Source organism: Vicugna pacos, chromosome 4, assembly GCF_048564905.1.
Source record: "Vicugna pacos chromosome 4, VicPac4, whole genome shotgun sequence".
Lineage (NCBI taxonomy): Eukaryota > Metazoa > Chordata > Mammalia > Artiodactyla > Camelidae > Vicugna > Vicugna pacos.
This window is the reverse complement of record NC_132990.1, coordinates 55,403,204-55,424,786: the sequence shown is the minus strand read 5'-3', so window position 1 is coordinate 55,424,786 and position 21,583 is coordinate 55,403,204. Positions and strand designations below refer to the sequence as shown.

Genomic DNA, 21,583 nt, shown 5'->3' with positions numbered 1-21,583 from the left:
AGTCTCTGAGTTTTCTTGTACTCTAATGCTGTCTTCATTGCTTAACTTTCTTCTTTATTTGCAAAATCAGAATAATAGTAGGTACTTTGCCTACCCAAAAGAATGATTGTGAAAATTAAACAACAGTGGATATTAAAATGTGTGTCAAAGATTCATCATTTGTAAAGTGCTAACCACAAGCATGCTATTGTTCTAATTTATTTAACAAAAACATATTGAGAATTTACTGTGGGTCAAACACTCATGCTGGAATTCGGCCTAAGCACATCCAATGAAAAATCCTGCATGCCTGAAGCTTACATTTTATTGAAGCAGCCAGACAATAAACTAAATAAATATGTAAATTATATATAGCATTTTGAAAGTGAAAAATGCTAAAGAGAAAAATCAAGTAAGAGGGGAGATCGGGACGGGGTGAGGTAGGTACACTCATAAGTCAGGTGGTCAGGGAAGTCCTCTGTGTTAGGAAAGGTGTCACTTCCTCTTGGCTAGGAGATGGCAGAATGCAGTCCACTGGTCAAATCTGTCTATGGCTTGTCTTCATAAAACACATAAACTAAGATTTTTTTTTAACATTTTAAAAAGAACTGTAAAATAGTGAAGAAAAATATATGGCTGAAAAGATTAAAATATTTACTTATGTGTATATTATATATGTAGCCTGAAAAGCTTAAACTGTTTACTATCTGACCTTTTACAGGAGAGGTTTGCAGACTTGGCCCACTTTTTCACCACCCAGTTTTGCACAAGTGTAACGTAATGGCATCTGGCCTCAGCTGCACTGAGCATCCCTTGCTTTCTGCCTCCTCTCGCTTCCCATTCCCCATGGAAATCTGCCTGGCACTCACGATTGCAGCCCAGAGGTGTGAAGTCCTCAACACCCTATGGGGCAACCCTTAACAATATGGATCGGGGATAATGGATAAATGCCTCCCTCATTCCTCTCTCAGGCCCCTGCTCTCTTCTGTGTCACATTCTATGTGCCTCCCCAGAAGGTCCTGGTGAGAGTAAGCTCTGGTTGCTCAAAGCAGTGACCAACTTGCTAACAATTTGGCTTTTCCTTTCTCTGTTTCTTTCCTCAGTGCCTCACTCTTGCTCCTTAACAGCTCTTGTCTCGGGCTCTGCTTCTGAGGAGCAACCCAGTCCAAGACAATTCATATCGGGAGTGGCCCTAGAAAGCTGACTCTCAGGCTGGGACTCTGGAACTGGACTTTGTTTATTCTTCTGTGTGCAGTGATGAGCCACTGAAATGTTTTGAGCAGAGGAGTAACCTAAGCTGACAAATGTTTTTTAAGAATCACTCTAGCTGTTGTATTGAAAATGGACCTGAGGGCAGTTATTGGCCCTGGCAATGATGGTAGCAGTGAAGGTGATAAGGAATGGTTGCATTCAGGATATAACTTGAGTCAACTGGATTTGCTGATGATTGGATATAAATTATTAGAGAAAGAGAAGCATCAGAATAACTGTATGTTTGGCCTGAGCAACTTGAAAGATTGAGTTGCTATTAACTGCGATAGGAAATACTATGGGAAGAACAGAGAATCTATGTGATAAGTCATTATTTTTTTTCCATTTATTCATGATTTCAGTTTGTCAAATATTAAATGAGTAGCTACTCTATACCAGGCACTGTGCTTGGCTCTGGGAATTAAACAGTGTGAATAAGAAAAATACAACTCAGTCCTCCTAGGCACTCAAAGTCTATTAAATTCAGTGTTAATAATTTAGTGTGACAAATGCTGTGGTGATTAGAGGAAGGGTCCTAATATCAGAATGAAGGCAGAGGAGGAGGATGGAGGGAGGAGGAGGACAGGGAAGAGGACAATGAAAAATTTCCTTGATTTTGAGTTTCTACTATGCACCTGGCTCTTTATCCCATTTGGTTTCACTTAGTCCTCTCTATATCTCTGTGAGGTCAGCATTGGGAGGAGTAGTGGTGGGGCTCATTGGAGTGACATTATCCCAAATTTTGTAAGAAATATGTCTTGATTCTGTAATACAAAGGAAACATCTAGGCTTCTGTCAAAAACATAACACAAATCTCTGTGGTACAGGCAAGGTGTCTTTTGAAGTCTTTTTTCCTCTTCCTAAATTTAAACCCAGATCTCAGATGTCACTGTTCTGTGACCAGCTAGCTATATCACAGGAAATCACAAGAATGAGTGCAAGATGGCTGTGCCTCCTTCCATATGGGGGAAGGCTCTGCAACTCTGATCACTGTTACCCCAGGGAAGGAGGAGCAAGAGAGGAGAGCTACCAGTCTACACGAACTCTGAACCCACCCAATCACAGCCTATAATTCAGTTAGTGTTTGGCCCTCTTGGGAGAAGAAGGAGGTAAGTGGACAGAAGAGTGGAGAATTTCTTCTCCCCCTGAAGGTAGGATTACCTCTTTTTTTATAGATGAGAGGTTTAGTAACTGGTCTGAGCTCAGCTAAGTAGCAGATCCTGTGTCCAACCCAGATCTGCCTGACTTTTTTGGCTCTGCAGAACCGTGTCTGTGGCCTTTTAAAAGAGAACCTATAGCTAAATGGAGAAAAAAATATGTGGCAGATTAGAGGCCTCTTTTAAAGACCTAGAGGGCACAGGAGTTCTCAGGGCACCAGAGAGTACCAGGACAAGTAAAATTTATGGGCCATGTGGCTGAACATGCCATGAAAATATTGGGCTTGCCAGATTTCAGCTTTTTCTGAGAAGAGTTTAGATCAAGAAAACAAGCTGAGATTGGCTAATTGTTACCCAGATTTCTGACCCTGCTGAAATGTCTCCCATGTGATTCTCCCTGGGTTTCAACCTGCAATGTTTCCTATTTATTTCTTTGACTAATTTAAAAAATATGAAAATAACTTAATTTTTCTGATTATAAAAGCAGTCTGTGCTCATTGAAACAAATCATAAAACATAATCCCACAACTCAGAGATATATAGCACAGTGAACTTATTGGTACACATCCTACCAGATTTCTAAACTGTATCTATGTTTGCAAATGTGACATAGTGCCTTTCCCTCACTTCTTAGTACATTCCAAATTTGGTGAAACTGAGGAAGGTCTTGGGAAATGTAACTCCAGGAAGGGAAGAAATCAGAACTGTCATGGGAGCTTCTTTTCCCTTTGTCTCCTTCACCTGTAGGGTCTAGGGTAGCCTCCTGGGGTATCCTGAGAGTCTAGAATGAAGGCTTTGGGCCTGTTGAGAAGTTGGAGAACAAGTGAATGTAGAAGAGATGTCAACTTCAGAATCTCCAGGCCTAGGGACTCTGTTTAGTTTGAAATATATGACTTGGAACCCACACTAAAGTTTTTATCATTCTTCCAGCCTCCACGTGTATTCTCAATGCACTAAAGCCATTGTCAGCAACCCTTTTCTGTAAAAGGCCAGGTAGTAAATATTTTAGGCTTTCCAGACAATACTGTCTCTCTACTCAAGTCTGCCACTGTAACCAGCCATAGGTATGTAAACAATAGGCATGACTGTATTCTGATAAAACTTAATTTATAAAAATAGATGGGAGGCTGGATTTGGCTGGAGGGCCATAGTTTGCTAATCCTTGCACTAGTTAAGGAAGAACATTTGTGAAGAAATTGTAGCATCTTCTATTACCAAAGGCAGAGAGCACTAGGCCTACACACACACACACACACACACACACACACACACACACACACTCATACACACAGTCTCAACACATTCACTCACATTTTTCAGATGATAGTATAGATTCAGTTTTTTAAACTGTGGTAAAATGTACATAATTATTTTTAAGTGTATAGTTCAATGATATTAAGTATATTCACGTTGTTGTGTAACCATAACTATCATTTATCTCCAGAACTTCTTTAATTTTGCGGAACTGAAACTCTGGCCCCAGAATTAAGTAATAACTCATCCTCCTTACTCCCCAGCATCTGGCAACTACCATTTTACTTTCTGTCTTTGTGAGTTTGACTGCTGTAGGTATTTCATATGAGTGGAATTTTACATTATTTGTCCTTCTGTGACTGGTTTATTTCACTTGGAAAATTCACTTGTGAAAGTACAATTGCAAGGCAGAGAAAATGAGAGCAGGTCACACGGTGACCCACAGTGACAGGGAAGCTCCCAGTTAACTTCATCACAATAAACGATCTAAGTTTGTTTTTTCTTTTTACCGTGATGAATATGACAGGCTGAACCAGTACATCCATCAGCTGATGTTTAATATTTATAAATATTCCCCTTTCCTGGGCATTTAGGTTATTCCCAATGTTTTGCTATTACAAACAATACTTCAATAAGCATCTTTGTATATAACCCTTTTCTGCATATCTGATCACTATTTTAGGATAGCTGAGTGATTGTATCTTTAGTGGTAAATTTTTTATAACTGGATTGTTTGGCCCCCTTGACTCCTAAGAAGTTAAAGATCCAAGATGACTTTACTGCTAAAAACATTATTTGACTGGTTTTAAAGAGAACTGGTAAGGGCTGGACAAGACATGAAGCCTTCAGTCCTATAAGTTTCTTTTCAGGACAGAGATCAAGCCTGGTGTTGGAAGCCAGAAAATCAGGCAGGATAGTAGGGGAAGACCGACCAGGAAGAAAGCACCTGGATATAAGTAAGCCTAAGCTGGTGAACTGAGCTGGTTCATTGTGGATGCCATAGAGAATGATGGAGAAGTAGGGATGGAATCCTCTGATGAGTAGTTACATAAGCTACAGGAACTTCCCCTAGCTTAATGGGTCCTGGGTCTGTTGGATCTATAGAAACCTTGAAGAAAGGAAGTAATCACACAGTAGTGTCACATGCTATGATACTGGCTGTAGTAGAATTATCCAACCATATCCAGTTTTCTACACTTTATGAGCATATGGAAGGGTATGCTTTCTTATCCCTTGGAGGTAGTCAGGGTCATATGACTAGTTCTAGATGATGGACTACAAACAGAAGTGCCATTGTATCATTTCCAGGATGAGATGGTGAAAAACTCAAGCGTGACCCATTAGCCTTCCACCATCTTAGTATCCCCAAAGACCATGCATTGTGATGGTGACATTATAAGATAGAGCTTCCTTTAGCTCGGGTCCTTGATTGACTGTGAGAAGTGATGATTTCCATGTATAGTGATGAGAAATAAATTTTCTTATTTTAAGTTGCTGAGTTTTTAGCACAGTTGCCTATTCTGTCCTGAGCAATACATTGTCCTTATGCAAGGTCAAGTGGCAGAGTTGGAATCTAACTCAAAGTCTCTCTAACCTTAAAGCTGGCATTGTTATTTCTACATCATGCATGTGTCTGGTTGGTGGGATCTTGGGGACACAGTGGGTTTGAGGCTAGGACACCAGATCTTGGATCTAGGAGTATGACTAATTCCTAAGCTCATAGGATTGAGAGAGAGAATAGAGGCTACTGATAATGCCTCCTGCTCCTATTAGAAGTAGGAACTGATTTGAGACGCTGACTCCACAGGCAGAGACATCAGTAGATTCAGTGTTAGGTAGCTGAGTAAGGCAAAGAGAAGAAAAACGAGAGGAGGTTGAGAGTGGTGCTATTTCTGTTACCACTGAAAATCAAGTCATCTCATTTCCAAAATGACATGCAGGATTCATTTAATTTTTTCCCTAAACTTCCATCCTGGCTTGTATTACTGTATGTGGGCAGGCAAGGCATCAGAAATCATAGGTATCTTAGTGTCAAAGGATTATTCATCTGGTGCAGAATAGAGTAACAGCTCACTGAGAATTAGCATTCTTTTGGGTAAAGTCATCTTGTCTGTATGTCTCACAGTCTTAGCTTCAAATCATCCCTCCCAGGCTTAGGCTTCAAGTAAGCACTGGGTGATAGGTCCCTGTACTCTGCAAGGTCTCTGGGGGAGCTTCTCAGCTCTGCTTGGGTTCATCAGGCCAAATTCATTGACAGCTTTTAGTCTCTCCTTGACTCCTAGAGACTAGAAGAGAGAAGAAGTTTGTTGAGGACTTCCATATATTTTCTATTTCATATTGGAATTTGGGATCAAAACTGGAACTCTAAGAAGAATGTCACAGTAGAATTTCAGGGTTCCCACTGGGAAAGAAGAAACACACAAATATCTCTTTTTTGGAAGTTCCATTCTATCACCTCAGTCATAAGCATGATACCTACTACCGTATAAGGTTGCAGCAAAGATTAAGTGACATACACGTGGTATAGTGGCTGGCAGGCAGTGGGAGCTAAATAAATATTCATTATCTTCCCTTCAATTCCCCAAATCATTTTATTCTTTGTTCAGATCTTGTAAGGAAATTGTATTAAACAGAGCCATCTCATTTCTGAGCAATGCACCATCCAGATGTCAACAAGTACAGAATCACACAAGCCATTGACACGAGTTCCTAGGATGCATAACTCAATCAAACATAATCTATCTGTGGAGCTTGCCCTCAATCTGGGGTTCTTTTGGTTGCAACACATAGAGACTCAGTCAGGCCAGTCCAGGAAAGGTATGTGGGGCAAAGAGGTGACAATATCATGGAAATCCAAGACAATCAGGCAAAAGAGAGCCAAACTACATGGCACTGGAGGTGGAGGGTGGACCAGCTCCTCTAAGGATCTCAGCAGCCGACTTTAAGGATCTTCTCTAAAGTGTTCCCCAAGGAATGCCACACATATCATCCCTTAGGTCCACTTGTTTGTGTCTGCCTACTTCTCTTCTTGCTAAAAACTGACTTTCTGTATACTCTGTGTCTTTTCTCTACCTCTTGGTTTCTGCTGACTTCTTACTTGGTTCATTTATTGTTAATAGTGGTCTCTTCAACTTCTCTCAAACTCATGACCTTTAAGCTTCTGTATACTGCCCAACTCTGTCTTTATTACCCAACTTAAATTCTTAAGAGTAGAATAGAGTTAGTTCAGTCTCCCCTATCTGGCAGATCTTTCTCCAGAGCCACATAATAAGCCTCTGTCTGCTTTGGGGTCAGGTGGTCATGCTGGTAAGGCAGGAGGGAGGATTTGAAGGTTTGAAGGAAGCCAGATGGCTGCATGGCTGCCTGGAGCGGGGGGCTGCAGGAAGACAGTTTCCTGTAGAAATGACCGTGGATATGGCAGACATGCCTTGATTGTTGTGTATAGTGGAGATTCATTGTATTTTGAATTTTTCATTGGCCAGTTGAGAGGTAGCCTTGTCCAAATCCTGTAGTTTACATATGAGGGCCTGAAACTCAAAGAGATACAGCAACTTGTCCAGGTACACATAGTAAGTGGTGAAGCAGAAATTACAATTTGATTCAGTATGTTTTCTGGTATATTAGGTATAAATATTAAAAAAAAAAGTCTTAATGGCCTACCATATGTGAGACGCTAGAACAAACTAAACCAAAATACTTGCCCTTGTGGGCTTACTGTCTTTGTGGGAAAGAAAAACAGTAAATACAATCATGAAAAATAGAGGAATTATATGGTATGTTAGAAAGTGACAGGTATTATGGAACTAACAGGAGCGAGGGGGATAGGGGATCCTGGGGTTAGGAGCTATAATTTAAAATAGGGAGGTGAGAGTAGGCCTCAGTGGGATGGCGAGAGAGAGCAAGTTCCTGAGAATAAGGCTATGTGTGTGCCTTCTTCTCTCCATGGCCTAATGCCTGTACTGTGGTGAGTATGGAATGACTGTTTATTGAACTGAACACTTGTAGAAATGTCCTGAAGGTTGAGGAGGACAAGAAAAGGCTCTAAGTTTATCTTCTTTTTGGGGTATCTTCCTGGGAAGCTTTATTCCAGCAGCAGTTTTATGAAGCCCCTCACTACCGTATGCATCATTGCAGAAACGTGCCCTTTCAGTACTCCTGGGACTGTGAGACTCATGAAATGTCTTGTAAGCACTCTTCATACAGAATTGTGGAAAGAGATTTAATTCACAGAAAACACAACCTAAGCATTAAACACAGCACAACTCAAAGTCTCACAAAATCCCATTCTCTTGGAGGCACTGGAACAGTGGGGAGGCTCTTTGTCAGTATGTGCTCTTAAACATCTGGCAAGCAGCTCGCTAGGGCAGGGAGGAGATCATGATTTGTAGGTTTGCCCATTTCTGTGGTGTAAATACTCTGTGCTTGATTTCAAGTTAAAATGTGCTATCACTGAACATGGACTTGGGAAAGAATGTGCAATAGCTCCCTATGATACAGCATTTCCTTCACACAGATATCATTGATGTGAATACCTGTAAGGGCATATCTAAATACAGTAAAATAATTAGGAAGTGATGAATTTTGAGTATTTATTTTCATTGCATTTAATATAATTTACTTAACTGAAAGTTTACATAATCTAAAATAATGTTTAACTACTATGTTTAACAACCAGTTATCAAAAGTTCTGGAAACTTAACAATTGGCTCTTGTGAGCAGATACCAGGCAGCCCCAGGACACCACTGCTTTTGGGTCCTTCTCAGTGAGTGCCTGTTCCTTGGCAAGGACCAGCTCATTCCATGAGTACTTGGGGATCAAATGTAAAGACAGCTCCATTGCTTCCTTGTCACCTCACGGCTCACAACTCCCCATGGCTGCCGTCTGTTCCTTCTGCCACATGGCAGTTCTGTAAAGTCTCAGTAATGTGTCCTTTTCCGGGTCAGAGCCACCTGCATCAGCACATGCTTTTACTCTTCAGTGGAGGTTGCTGTTTCACATCCCCATATCCTCCACCCCATGGTGTTCATGCTCTGTTTACTGTGCTCCACCTTCGTGCTCTGGGCTGTCAGATTTCAGCTGTTTGGTGAGCGTTTGTGGGGTGTCCACTGTGTGCTAACTCCTCTCCTGCTTGTGCTCCTGGGTGCCAGGCCCCGTGCTCTGACACCCATTCTCTCCTTCAGTCCTCAGAGCAACCCACTAGATGGGTCTTAGTATTTCACTATTATAGATGAGGAAACTGTGGCCTAGAAAGAAGTGACTTGCCCACAGTCCAGAGGCATGTCTTCGGTGAGACATTGCCTTTGAGATGTAACACGTAGGCAAACACCTGTCATCCCTCAGCTGGCTGATGCTGGTTGAGGACTGGTTTTGCTCAATTTAGGGGAACTCAGAACTCTTTTCTAGTGGGCTCTGCCACAGAATCTCAGCAGAGGGACATTGATGTAGAAGGGCAGAGCTAGATTTGGGGTCAGATCTGCTTCCTGGGAATGTCCATGGCTCCATCTCATTCTCTTGCCTGCACCCGTGCCTGCTGGAGCCTGGCTCCTGGCTGCTGAAGGGGAAAAGCCATCAGGAGGCAAGCTCAGCCCATCCCAGTGCAGGTGCTGATAGTAGCTGTGTGCAGAGCAACTGAGCAGCAGATGTGTCCTCTGGCAACTTTCTGGAAGGGAGGCCAGGTTGAGCTACAGAGCAAATGTCGAGGACCAAGCAGGAAGAGGGGGTGAGGGTTGTAGGATCATGAAGATCTATTTCCCAGAAGGCCTAGATTCAAGTCAGAGTGCTCCTACTCATTAGCTCTGCAGCCCTGGGCAAGTCATTAAAACCCTGAGCAGCTTCCTCTTCTGTAGAATGGGGGAGAGGATGGATCATGATAGTGGCTGCCATTTATTGTGGGCCCCTTACATGTGAGGTGCTACACTCAGTATGCCGTCAACATTACTATATAAGGTAATTCCTAGAAAAGACAGCCCAGTGCCAGAAACATGGTCAACATGCAACAAATGCTAGCTATTATTATATCAGTCCTCATAACAATCCTCTGATTAATAATAATGACAGAAAGAATAATCGTTGTTAGTATTTCCTGCACACTTTCTATGTGATCAGCCATTGTCTTAACTTAGTAACTGAATTAACTTATTTAATTTTCCCAACTATCCCATGAGGTTGGTTCTATTTTTAACCTCATTTGGCAAATGAGGAAACTTGGAGCACAGTTAAGTTAAATACTTTGCCAAGGACACATAGTTAGAAAGTGACATAGGTTCTTTTATTCTCCCTGCTCTACAAAGAGAGTTACAGAGGCATGGGGGGCTGAGAGGCATGCCGAGGGTCAGAGCCAGCAGAACCCTTCTCGGGGTTGTTAGGCAGGTGAAATAACATAGTGGAATGAGAACTGCTTTTTGAACTGTTATTCTGTCTGCTTCAGCCAGGGGTGAGTAAGCATCACATGCTCTGTTTTTTTCTGGTCTAGATACACCAGCTGGCCTGAGACCCTGGGACCTTTGGGAAGTCCTGGTTATCTAGGTGGGTGTTGGAAGCCAGTTTGGTATGTAGGCCCTGGGCGTAGCATTGCGTTGGGACAGCCCAGAAGTCACTGCTTGTCTGACTTCAGAGCTGCCACCAGCTGGAAGCTGGGAGGGAGCTGACTGGCAGCTGGCCACCATCACGTGCAGCTGGGTTACTAGTGGTCACCCTGTGGGTTTCCTCGAGCCACAGTGACCATCTCCAGTGCCTGAGCCCTCACTGGCACCCAGGACGGCAGGCAGCTAGGCACAGGGAGGGGAACCTGAGGTCCCTAGTGGAGTGGAGACTCTCTTAGCTCCCTCTCCCTGCTGGTGCTCCTCACAGACCCCCTCTGCCACCTGGGGGCATTCCCTCTTCCCAGGCACCCACTTCCCAGAATAGAGTGGGGAGGACAGTTGGGTCCAGGAGCAGCTCAGGGTCTCCCCTATCCTAAATCAGCACAGGGCCAGGGATGGTGTTGGTTTCCTGAGGGAAGGCCTCTTCCGGTTGTTGGGTTAGAACTTGGTGTTGTGGGTGGAGGTGGTGGTAGCAGTGGCAGCGTGGGGTGTGTGTGTGTGTGTGTGTGTGTGTGTGTGTGTTGGGGGATGGGGAAGGAGTTTTAGGGGAAGGAGAACCAGAGTCCACCTAGTCTGGAAATGGGCAAGTGTGCCAGGCTGGCTGTCCTGTCTAGCAAATATGTGCACTGCTGGTGTGGCAGGAAGGCTTTGAATACAGATGGAAGTGGCCTTGACTGCTTCCTCCCTTGTGAACTGTGTGGATGAGATGGTGCTCATGCAGGCTTCCTCTGAGCCTCTGCACCCCTAAAGGGAGGGCAGCTTTCCATAGTGTGCTGAGCTGTCCTGGGTAGGAAGGGTGAGAGCCTTTCTGTCTGTCCCACTGTGAGTGTCTTTTACCAAACCAGAGAGCAAGCATACAGGGGAACACAGAGACTGGCTCAGCATCTCCCATCTGGGGCTAACATTTGTTGCTCCTTAATCTTCCCTGCTTGGAAACCCTCAGGGGCATCAGGGGAGCTTCTGCCAGGGGATTAGGTGCAGGACAGGCCTAGAGCCCTAAAATGGAGTCCTCACCAAGTTCTGCTGGAGGTTTGAGCTCTTTTCTTACTAAAGGGCATATAAATCCCTGCAAAGAGCCTCAAGATGGAGGACAGAGATTTGGGACTCTGGCTACATCATTCTTTGAATTGTACCAGGGGGTGGGGACAAGTTTCACTGTTTAGGCATTTGAAGGAGGTCCCACCTGGGTGCTCCCTTGTTCCCCCACCTTCATGTCTCCAGTCTTCACTTGTCCCCCTCCCTTCACTTGGCCTCCCCTTTGTCTCCTCCTCCAGACCCTCTGTTCCTCCTCCCCACACAGAAGATCCCAGGATCTTCTCCCTTGTGAACTGCGGCTGCAGCTCTATGTGAACAGGCCTCCTCTGCCCAGGCTCCTAAGCCCAAGCACCACAGGTGACAGGCTAGGCTTCTTGGGGGCGGGCTGGGAGGGTGCGTTGAGAACTGGACTTCAGTTTGGTGTCTCTCTGTCAGTAATGGCTGAACCCTCTTTCTTCCTGATTAATCTTAAGGCAAATATCTGTATGGGAATTATTTTCTTATGAAGACCATATAGTCCAGTATAACAGGAAATTCCTCCAATTAAAGTGACTTTGACCCTATACGTGAAATATTAGCCTTGACATTATTGTGCTAATGGTACATTCTCCTCCTCCCAGGGCCTATTTTCACTACAAAGGGACTCAAAGTCAATGAAGATGAACTGAAACATCTGCAGAAATCATCTCTGTGACTCCTGGTTCTTCCCTGAGAGAAATTGGTGGTGGGTGATGATTCTCAGTTCACAGTTCACATAGCCACAAATATTAGTTCCTTTCCTCTCCTTACAGGATTTTACACTTTATAGAATCACTTCCATATGCATTATGTGAAATCCTGAAAACTCGAGTCTGAAGTAAGTATTCTCCCCCATCACTAAGTTGTAGATAGAGAATCTAAGACTCAGAGAAGTGACTGAGGTGCCTGGGGATCATACAGCCATTAAGCAGCCCAGAGCTCCTCGCATTGCCTTCTGTGCCTCTTCTCTCTGCTCAGCTGCTCCAGCCTCCCTTTTCTGTGGGGAGGCCACCAGCCAGGAGAGGAAGTGCTCACAATATGCCCAGCTGCAGCTGGTGCAGAGCTCAGGGGGGGTCCCCATTCCTCTTGCAGCTGACAGGAATGGGGGTGGGGAAGCAAATGTCCTGGTAGGCTGGGAGCCCAAGTCACCACGGGCAGCACAGAAGGACTGGAGGGAACTGATCTATCAGCTGCCTTCAAACCCATTTGTGGTTCTTCCTCGGCCCCCACTCCCAGTGGATGGCTGCACCATCTACCAGCTGCCCTGCTGGAAAACTGCTGTGATCCTGATACTTGAATCCTCATTGTCATCCTTGTATCCTCTTGACTCCCTGCCCAGTCAGTCATCAGGTTGTGTCCAGTCTACCTCTTACGAAGCTCTCCGGCAGTCCCCTCTTCCCCATCTCTGCCAGCACTCTGGCACTATCTCCCTTCCCTGATCTAAGGGGACTCTGCCTCCAGGTCCTCTCCCCTCCTCCAATCTACCTATCCTCAACAGGGTCCTTGCAGGAAAAAAAGTGCAAATCTATTTGTGTTATCCTTCAAAATCCTTCACTGGCTCCACATTGCTTTCTGAATGCAATTAAAACCCTTTAGCTGAAGATTTAAGCTTTTTATGTTGGCCCCTGCTCACGTCTGTAGCTTCACCTCCTCACATGTGTGTTCTGCTCTATCAAATGCTGAATTCACCAAGTTCCGTGGGTTGTGTCATCTTCCTTCTTGCCCTGCTCACTCCTATTCCCGCTTCATTTGTCACCTCCTCTGCACAGCCTTCCTCTCAACACCTCCTCCCAGACTGGCTGGGGTGTCCGTCCTCAGTACTTCTCTGTGTTTAGCCCAACAGTAGGGTTGGACTGACAGAAGCTGGGGAGGTGGTTGAGAGTCTTCTACAGTGGGGTGCCCAAAAGGCATTTTAAATAGGCTGCACATTTATTGTCAGGTTTGTTGGTTTATTCATTAAAAGTGAGGCAAACCACTTAAACTCCCTCTCCCTGCATTTAGTAAAGTGTATCAATATTCAGGAATATTTGTGTGAATGGGTTTATGTGTGTGTGCCTGTGGGGAGGGCGGCACTGTGGGAAGGGCTTTGAAGTTGAACACCTGGGTCAACCTGGAGACCAAAGATGTGGAATAAGATCCAGGCGAGACCTGGGAATTTTGGGAGCCCCTGCGGAGATGGGGAATCTCAGGAGGGTCTCTAGGGCATTGGGTAGGGATTTTGAGACCAACAGTTGGAGGAGCATCAACCTTCCCCTGATGTCTGAATTATTTTAGAAATTAAAGCAGATCTCTAAGGGGAGCTGTGGAAGTAAGAATAAGATGCACTTTTGTATCTTACTACTTTACCTGCTAGGGCACAGCCGAGGTGGAGGGCAGTCTGGGGGGAGCTCAACACTCATCTTCCAGACACTCGTGGCTCCCTCCCCACATTGCTCAGGTCTCTGCTCATATAGACTCTCCTCAGAGAGGCCTTATCTGACCAGCAGAACTACTGTTTGCATAAAAGGAGTAGTTTGAGAAGTCAAATTTCCAAACCTCTTTCTTAAAACTAGACTTCTCTGAAAAATATCATATCATTTATCTATCAGTCTACCAGTCTTCTATCTCTAGTGGGTCATTGAATTCAAGTAATATCAAACCTAACTAATTAAATTTATTTAATACAATTATACTCCCCCTCAGATCACCCCCACAACTTGCCCCTACGAAAAAACCCTGGAATACTCTATGAAGGGAAGTCAGATCAAATCCAGATTGCTACATGTTTGGTTATACACTATATATGACAAGAAATGAAACTGGAAAGATGGGCAGGGTGAGGTAATGAAGGGCTTTGCCCACTATCCTGTGAGAAACGGGAACCACTAAACCCTTAAGAAGCGGAGTGACATGATCAAACTTGTGTTTCACAAACATGGTTCTTGGAGCAATGTGAGGAATTAGATTAGAGATAGAGAGACTTGTTAGGTGGCTGTTTCAGCAGTCCAGGTGAGAACTGATAAGGTCCTAAGCCAGAGCAGAAGAGAGATCCCACACTAGAGAGAGTTCAAGAGTTAAAATTGTAGGACTTAAGATGGAAGGTAAGATGACCAGGTGGCAAGGAAGTTTCTTGATTGAGTAAGTGGGTAAATTGTGGAATCCCCACATTACATCTCCCTTTCCCTTACTTTTTACTGACAACATCAAGATGATGATTAAACTAATTTTATGCTTTAAATGTGCAGCCATCCTTAAGTTAAACGTTTACCTGGTTTGGAGAATTATCTGCCTTTTAGGTCCATACCAATCCAAGGCCAAAAACTTGCCTGCTCAGCCTCCTTTGCAGCCAGGATCCACACAGGAATCCAACTCCACTAATTAGAGCTACTAGGATTTTCTGGAGCCTAGTGACATGAAGAAGGGGTGCCACAAAATCTACTTTGGTGATGGTGGTCTCTGGTGGATGCAGTTCCTGGAGGGGTGAGAGGCAGAGGTGTTAGAGATGCCTTCCAGACCCTGCCTGTGTCCATGGGGTTTCTCTGGGTTTCTCTACGCAGCAGTGCAACAGTTAGGTCTCTTCGGGGCAGCTCTTTGGTATAATTTGGGGATAATTCCTGGAGACTAACTTTCAGCCCTTCCAAGCATTCTGTGACTTTCCTAGTAGCCTTTAATAAATCTCTTTTCTGCTTAAAGTAGGTCAAATGGTTTTGTTTGCAACTAAAAATCCCTGAGTGATGTATCACTTCTCCGTAGTTGGGCTGCAAGCAACAGAAACCTCCTCCTTCTGATTAAACTAAGTACCTATTTACCTCGAAGTAAAGGTTACATAATGGCAGCACAATCATTATTACAAATACATATTTCAAAGGCTTTACTTTATGCCAGGCACTCTCATAGTGCTTTACACAAGTACTTCATTTACTTGTGTAAATTATCTGAGTTTTACCAATGAGGAAATGAAAGCTGAAATATCCCAAGGCCACAGAGCAACCATCTGAACCCTGGCAGTCTGACTCCTGGCAGTCTGACTCCAAACCTGACACTCTTAAGAGCCACCCTAAACTAGGTTGGTGTTAGGGAAGCTTGTTGTTCATATTACCTTATAGCTCACCCAGTCCCAACTGTATCTCATACCTCATTTCCTCTACTGCACCGCCAATGAGTGGAGAGTGATCTGTCACTAGGAGAAGTGGAGGTAACGTCTGAACGGAAATTTTAAAGATTAAATATGGCAAGAAGCCATCATTGAAATCATTCTGTTACCAGGAACCGAGTACCAGTCTGTACTGGTTAGAATGTATTTGGCTGCAACCAACAGAAGCTTCAATTAGTAGTTCCTTAGATCTTACAGATATTTGTTATGTCATTTACCAGGAAGACAGGGTGTAAGAAGTTCCACCTCTGGTTAAGTAGCTCCATGTTATCATAGGCACAGGCTTTGTAGCTTTCTATTCTGCATCCACAGAGTACTGGATTTTTAGCTTCAGGCTGACAGAACGGCTGCCCTCGATAGGTGGAGGCATTGTGTCCTCTCAAGACTGCTTTCATGCTGGAAAGTTGTGTGTGACAGCAGAAAGGGGGCTCCTCTCCATTAAGGTACTCATATTTTTTCTTTGTTTAAATTGAAGTATAGCTGATGGACAATATTATATGTTACAGGTATTCAATATAACGATCCCCAGTTTTTAAAGGTTATACTCCATTTATAGTTTCTATAAAATTTGGGCTATATTCCCTGTGTTGTACAGTATATCCTTGTAGCTTATTTTATACATAATAGTTTGTACTTCTTAGTCCTCTACCCCTACATTGCTCCTCTGCCCTCCCCTCTCCCCAGTAGTAACCACTAGTTCTGTATATCTGTGAATAACCACTAGTTGCTATATTCAGTAGTTGTATTTTTTGGATTCCACATATAAGTGATATCATATAGTATTTTTCTTTCTCTGTATGACTTATTTCACTTAGCGTAATACCCTTCAAGTCCACCCATGTTGTTGCAAATGGCCAAATTTCACTACTGAATGGGAGAAAATATCTGCAAATGATATGACTGATAAGGGGTAAATATCCAAAATACATAAACAACTCGTACAACTCAATATAAGAAAAAGACAACCTGATTAAAAAATGGGCAGAAGACATGAATATACTTTTTTCCAAAGATGATACACAGACGACCCATAGGCACACAAAAAAGATGCTCAACATCACTAATCAGAGAAATGCAAATCAAAACCACAATGAGATATCACCTCACACCTGTCAGAAAGGCCATCATCAAAAAGACTACAAATCACAAATGCTGGCGAGCATGTGGAGAAAAGGGAACCCTTGTACACTTGGTGGGAATGTAAATTGGTGCAGCCACTATGGAAAACAGTATGGAGGTTTCTCAAAAACTAAAAATAGAAGTACCATATGACCCAGCAATTCCACTCCTGGGCATTTATCTGAATAAAACAAAAGCACCAATTCAAAAAGATACATACACCTCAATGTTCATAGCAGCATTATTTATGATTACCAAGATATTATAGCAGCCTATGTCCATCAACAGTTGAATGGATAAAGAAGACATGGTATATAGATATATATAATGGAATACTACTCAGCCATAAAAAGGTACTCACTTTTAAAATCTCACTAGCCATAGCTATGTTATGGGTCGTCCCCTAAACCAGTGACAGTTAGGAATGAGATTACCATAACTGGCTTAGATGATTCATCATCTGGAAAAGGGTTGACTGTTGGGTAGGCAACGGACAGGGTCTGCCTCAGTAGCCTGTGGCATCAGGACACTGGGTTTTCCTCTGGGCTGATTTGTTTATTTGTTTAAGAAATGTATCTTTAAATTAGTGTAGAGTGCTATATGATCTTTGGACCTCCCCAGTATTTGCTATGTGTTTTGGCAAGTTATTTGACCTCTCTGGGCTTTAGCTTCCTTATCTCTAAAATGAAATGGCCAAGTAGATGATTTTGAGGTCTTTCCTCATATTCCACTCATATCTTTTCTGTCTTTTGTAACACTTTTACATTAAGAACTATGATTTTTTGCTGTCAAAGACCTTTAGGCTACTTTTGTCAATAGACAGTTTATTCCCTCTTCCTACTTAAGGTTATAGTTTCAAGGTGGGACTCCAACACTTATGACATATGAGTGGTGAGTCAGTGGATATGTGAAGCCATAGTATAAGCATGGTGTGTCTTCCAGTCTTTTGTCCAAAGATTTGGAAGGAAAGCCTTTGAAAATTTTGTTTTCTGTTACATAATTTTGGTCATATTATGGAATATGGTGCAAAATTCTCAAATGTGGACAATGGCCACATCTCTTTTGGGGATATGTGTTTGTTCTTCTCTGTAGCTGAGGGTCTTTAGATAGAAAGCTTTGTATGTAACAATTACTAATATTTTCTGAATTTGAAAAGTGATTTAGATTATTTGCATATCACTTGGGTCTGCTTTCTAGATTAGAATTTCTCAACCTCAGCACATTGATATTTTGGGCCAAATAATTCTTTGCTGTGAGGGCTGTTTGTGCATTGTAGGGTGTTCAGCAGCATCTCTGGCCTCTATCTACTAGATTCCCTAGGTGTGACTACCAAAAATGTCTCCAAACTTTACAAAATGTCCCCTGGGTGGGGGCACAGTCACTCTAGTTAAGAATCAGTGATGTAGCTGGATTAATATTTGGATACTTACTCTGCCTTTATTTAGGATTAATAGTTCTGTGACCTTGGACAAGGTGCCTGGTATCTGTAAATTTCAGCTCCCTTATCTGTCAAATAAGGCCAGCTCATGAGATTGTTGTCTGCATTAAATGAGGTCACAGGTATTGAGTTTAATATAATACCTAGTCTTTAATAGGCCTTCCATGAATTTTATTTCTTTTCTCCTTCCGTTTGGTTTTCTAGGGCTGTAGAACTTCCCAGTTGGAAGAGACCTTAGAAGTCATCTTATCAAAATTCTTCATTTTATGAATAAGACTGAGGTCTATAGAGGTATCTGTCTTCTCAACCCTAAATCTATCTTTATACTCAACTAATGCAAAAGGGACATATCGAAGTGGAATTGTACAGAAGTTGATGAGTTCAAAGGCTGTCTCCTGTCAAGGCTGATTTGCAAGATTCTTGCCCCTGTAGATTTCTTCATGATGTATTACTCTGAGAGAATTCCTGAAGCACTAAATCTCTAGTGTGACTGAGACTGAGTTCAAATGTTTGGTTTCAGGGACCATCAATTGCCTTTTTGGAAGCACTTGTCCTGTGCAGTTTGAATGTTGAGAAATGTTAAACATTGAAACAAAATGTATGGAATATGAAAGTATATGTTCTGAGTCAGCCAAGGTTAAAAAATATTTATAGTCACCAAGAACACATAACGACTGTTCAAGAGACAGAACAAAAGAAAGAATCAGAAAGATGAATTGGTGACTCTAATCTTGCTCTTTCTTCTCTGTCAAGGACAAGGCTATTCTGACTAAAAAGACTAGGACAAACTGATAAAAGGGACTAAACCCCTGAGAGGGGAGATATGGTATAAAAGCTGTCCTAAAAGAGTTTATGTTTTCTGGACTAAACAAATCATAGCCCAAACTATTGGGAGATTTGCTGGTGAAACCATGCATCCACTTTTGATAATCTGAGGGACCAATAGAAAATGAGTCGTACTGAAGGACTAAGGATGGGCAAATGTCCTGATTTTTAGGAAATACAATTAATTTTTCCCTCCTTACACCTGCCAACTATGAATTCATGAATTTGGCACCAGTCCTAGGCAAAATTCCATAAAAGATTATTCTATTAATGGCTTACGAGTGCTTACAAATTAAGCAGCAATGCTTCTAAGCCAGTAGCATTTCAGTAGAACAGGTCATGCCAGAGTAATCTAATTTCCTTTTTTGATTAGGGCCATTAGATTGGCTAAGCAGAGTTGTAGAGTGAGCACAGAATATCCAGATGACAGTAAGGCATGTCTCTTGTGACATCGTTGAAGGCAAGATGAGGAGAGATAGGCTGGATGCAGACACCATGGAGTGGCTACAAGACTGTATCCAGTGAATAATAATTAATGGATGGATAGTGATAAGAAAGCAGATCCCCAGTGGCTGCTGCAGGGCATTGGTCCTGTGCCTGTATACACTTTATTAGCATATTAACCACATCAAACAATGAATATACTATACCCTAGGATCCCTGGGGGGTCTACTTGGCTCATAGGTCTTAATGAAAAGATAGATGTAGGTAGTCATGGTTTGTGCCAGATGACCCCAGGTTCCAGGCCACAGCTTATTAGACACATTGACCTAGGGATATGTGTTCCACAGTATTGAAAGTCCTTGTAGATCTGCCTGTGACTATCTCTGTAGTCTCATTTCTACTGCTCCCATCACTTCTCCCAGTGTTTAGACATACCAACCTGCAGTAGCCTGCATATCCTATATTATTTTATGTTCCCTTTATTTTGTCCGTTTTCCTATATCTGACTTGAGTGCCTTTTTTTCTTTTCTGCCTACTTCTTCAACTGTCTGACAACCTCCTACTCGTATTCAAGGCTCAGCTGAACCTTCTTGTCCTCTGTTAAGCCTTTCTTTTCCTTCTCATCCTTTTCTGGCACCGTTCCTAGTAAATTCTTGGCCCTCTGAATTTTGGTACTTGTACCTACCAGTGTTTTAGTAATTATCACACTATATCAATAGCCTACTTACTTGTCTATCTCCCCTGCCCTCTGTTCTCTACCCCAACTAACCACTCCCCATACAAACGCTTTCAGCTCATTGAGGACAGGGACTGGATCCTACCCAGAGCCCGGTACATAACAAAAGCACTCAGTAAAGGAATTAATGAATAAAAAATGAATGAATAAATAGCTTGTTTAAAATCTGTTATTCTGGCTCTCTGTTACTGAGTCTCAGCCTGCTGAGAATCACAATTACATTTCTATGTATCCTGGCTCCTTAGCTGCAGCTTTCCAAAGGATTTTTTAAAAAAACACCAAATTAGATTCCTTTCCCATTTAGTCACATGCTGTCTCAATAAGCGCTTATAAGTGCATTGAAGCAGAACTCTATCATAGCACACACAACCCACACTGCTACAACCTTACAGAGCCTCCCAGGGGTGTTAGTGCCTTGACTCACTGGGAGGTATACACTGAAAGCCCAGTTTTGCAAGGCTCCCCTCCTGTGACACCCAGGAAGGCACATCTATGCCACCTAGACATCAGGAGATATTTTTAGAACTGTTATCTGCACTTTTGAAAAGGGAGTTGAGCCTTACTCATCTATTTTCTTGACTCAGAAAGTAAGTACCGCTTTATTTAAATGCAGCCAGATCAGGGAGGCACGAAGAATAATTCAGACTTCCTGGTACTTTAGGAAGAGTCTAATTATTATGGGAAGATCTGGGCCTTTTAAAAGGATGCTCTGTGGTATAATGAACGAATTAAAATTCAAATGGGGGCACCAAATGCGAGTCAGCAGGCATTTATGCCTGTGCCAATTATTCAGTTCTAAATAGCCAGACCAGGCAGTGTTTGTTGCAGGTTGGCTGAGTTGCCTGCCTAGAAGACTGGCAGCCTGGCTTGCTATCAATGTCCCTGAGTCCATTCTGGTCCCGATGTAATGGGAGTTGGCATTTAGCACCCTCCAAAATGCAAGGGATGATACTTCACTTGTGATCCTTCACACTCAGAGCCAGGACTGGCCCCACACATAAATACCTGCCAAGCAAGAGGGCAAAAAGCCTGGGGTTCTGGAGCAGGCAGACCAGAGCGTGAATCTGCAGTGTGATAACAGAGTCTGAAAGAAACTCAGACCCAATTAATCACCTTTAAAGGAGCATCTGAATTTATTAATAATGTGTATATAAAGACTTCTGTTTTGATCACAAAGAAAGTGTGAAACACTTACAAGCTTATAATCCTTCTTATATGACACCCTGGCCTGTTTGTGAAACTTTCATCTGAAGCTCTCATGAGTGCTTAATGGCTAGTGCTTATTAGCACTAATAATGTTACGTGTTTAGGCAGAGCTTTCCACTGTGGCCTCCGTGTTCTCATAATGCCATGGCTAGGAAGCTCTACAGCAGTTGGATCCTGCTTTGTAGTTGAGAAACAAGAGTTAGAGGGCTCGATAGAGTGTGGAGATAAGTAGAAACTTGAGGTGCTTGTGGCTGTTTCTACAGGAGAAGTGTCATGGGTAAAGATCCCCGCAGACATCGGGATGGCTCATGCCTTTTGTCGGCTGTGGTTCAAGCTCCTCACTTTTGGAGACACTGCTCTTCCCTATTTGTCATTTGAGGTCTAGGGGCCTGAACAGAAGATCTGCA

The 21,583-nt window shown here is 42.9% G+C and overlaps 1 long non-coding RNA gene across 1 annotated transcript in view; it reads left to right on the top strand.

The window, feature by feature from the left end:
* LOC140695876 (uncharacterized) overlaps window positions 1-10,167 on the top strand; it is a 53,600-nt gene extending 43,433 nt beyond the window's left edge. The window contains exon 3 of the long non-coding RNA XR_012071712.1: window positions 10,115-10,167. This is a non-coding gene — a long non-coding RNA (uncharacterized lncRNA). The remainder of the gene's footprint in view (window positions 1-10,114) is intronic.
* The last annotated feature ends 11,416 nt before the right edge of the window (window positions 10,168-21,583 follow it).